The sequence below is a fragment of the Giraffa tippelskirchi genome, chromosome 5 (assembly GCF_054371585.1).
Source record: "Giraffa tippelskirchi isolate mGirTip1 chromosome 5, T2T-mGirTip1v1.2.pri, whole genome shotgun sequence".
Lineage (NCBI taxonomy): Eukaryota > Metazoa > Chordata > Mammalia > Artiodactyla > Giraffidae > Giraffa > Giraffa tippelskirchi.
The window spans coordinates 19,611,571-19,613,896 of NC_137279.1; the positions used below are offsets into that span (position 1 = coordinate 19,611,571).

Consider the following 2,326-nt stretch of genomic DNA (forward strand, 5'->3'; position numbering starts at 1 on the left):
TATATTCTGAAAAAGAATTTTTTTTTTTTTGGTCTTAAAGTCGCAAATCCTAATACATGCAACAAAGTGGATGGATTGCAAAAGTATTATCCGAAGTGAAACAAAGTTGCATGCTGTATGATTGCATTTATATGTCATTCTAGAAAAGGCAGAGGTAGTAGGGACAGAGAACATGTCAGTGGATGCCAGGGACTGACAAGGCTCAGGGGAGGGACCGATTACAAGAAGACAGGGCAATTTTTTGGGAGATGGGAAGAAATGTTCTCTATCTTGATTTTGGTGGTAGTTCAATGACTCAGAACTCACAGAACTGCACTAGTGTACAGTGTTACTAAAGAATGTTTTTTCATATATAATTATAATTTTTTTAAATGGAGAAAACTGTTTTGCCCAACTACTTTTAAGAACCTACAAACACTTCACCACATTTATTTATTTTTCTTTTTTTTTCCTCTTATTTACCAGGGGAAAGCACAAATGCAGTCCCTCACTACCACAAATTATGCAGTCAAGTTTCCCACATTTGGGAAAATCACAGGGGTCAGCACATCCGGAGTGCAATGGATAAGCCTCACCCTGGGAAAACCACCTTCATGATCATGTACTTCACCACATTTATAAAGATATTTCCTAACTGGGGTCATCAATAACATTTGGGGAACCATTGCTGGAACACTTTGTTGATATCTAGTCCCTTTCTAATATCTGCTTCTTTTGCAAGACTTTAGCAATTTGTTTAAAATTTTATTTATTTCTTTCCTGGGAGTGGAAAGGTCATGCCAGACAATACCCTCAAATTCTGGAAGTCGTTATTTCTATAACAGGCTAAATGGCCTTTCCCATAGGTTATTATAACATGGGCATATCTCTGATGGCTTGTCCAGGCTTGGGGTAATTTGAGTTTTCTTGTATGCCAAGACTTGCCACAGTCCATGCAAGATCAAACCAGTCCTTCCTAAAGGAAATCAATTCTGAATATTTAATGGAAGGACTGATGCTGAAGCTGAAGCTCCAATACTTTGGCCACCTGATGCAAAGGGTTGACTCATTAGAAAAGACTTTGATGCTGGGAAAGATTGAAGGCAGGAGGAGAAGGGGACAACAGAGGATGAGATGGTTGGATGGCATCACTGACTTGGACATGAATTTGAGCAAGCTCTGGGAGATGGTGATGGACAGGGAAGCTTGGTGTGCTGCAATCCGTGGGGTTGCAAAGAATTGGACACGACTGAGTGACTGAACTGAACTGATGTTTCAAGAAGAGTGCTGTTATTTTTTAGAAATCTCAGGGGTCTGAGTTAGAAACTTGAGAAACTACCTTCTGTACATTACACAAACTCTCCAGGGATGAGGATCACAAAGAAGAAATTAATATCATGTCCTCTCTCTTGCATATTCTGCCAAGCACTCTGTATTTGTCTGGTTTTGAAGGCAAATAGCTTAGAATCCTCTCAAACTCAGACTAATCACAAACTCTAGTCTCTATCTACCATATTAGCAGGGACTTTAAGTATCTCACCCATCCATGTGCTCTAACCTATTGGTAGCATCATAGTCATTGTCTAAAAAACACTCAATACTTCCCACTTTGGGAATTTCAGTTGGTCCATAGTACAAGTATATGCTAAATGGAAATTCATAAATATCCTGGGATAAAGCTGCTGGTAATGTAATATATTGTCTCCATGAACACGTGATACAAAGATTGTCCTACTTTTTCATCTTTCAAAATAAATTACACTAGTTCCAAACCCCTTACCAGGAAGTCTAGAATTGCTATCTCTTCAGGCTTCTTCCTCCCTCTGAATTTTCGATTAAAACTCACAGCCTTAAGCAGTTCAAAAGGTCAGTCTGACACCATTCCTATGACAAAGACTGTTAGCTGATCATCAAAACTAGCATTATTAGATTTGGCATGTAAAAAATACAAGATGCCCAAATATTACACAGGACATACTTAAACTAAAAAAAATATATTGTTTATCTGAAATTTAAACTTAACTATATTTTATCTGGCAATGCTACAATAACCGTTTCTTCTCTCTGGATATACAGTGCTATTATATTACCCAGCTTCCCTTGCAGTTAGGTGGGGTCATGTGACTGAGTTCTAGCCATAAAAGCCTCTTAAGCACAATCCTCGTTTCTCTTTTTCTTTCTAGCTGGCTGGGGAATCCATCTGGTAAAGATGATGGAGCCATAGGATGGAAGGAATCTGGGTACCTATCACCATTTGGGTAGGAGCTGCCCAGGAGAATCACCAAGGACGGCCATGTGCCATGAATCGTGAACACTGCATAAACTGTTGTTTTTATTGTTAAGCCAC

At 39.0% G+C, this 2,326-nt stretch overlaps 1 non-coding gene across 1 annotated transcript; it reads right to left on the reverse strand.

The window, feature by feature from the left end:
* Positions 1-462: 462 nt before the first annotated feature.
* LOC145508185 (U1 spliceosomal RNA) lies at positions 463-619 on the reverse strand. The gene has a single exon (XR_014055437.1). It is a non-coding gene; the product is annotated as a U1 spliceosomal RNA (small nuclear RNA).
* Between the last annotated feature and the right edge of the window lie 1,707 nt (positions 620-2,326).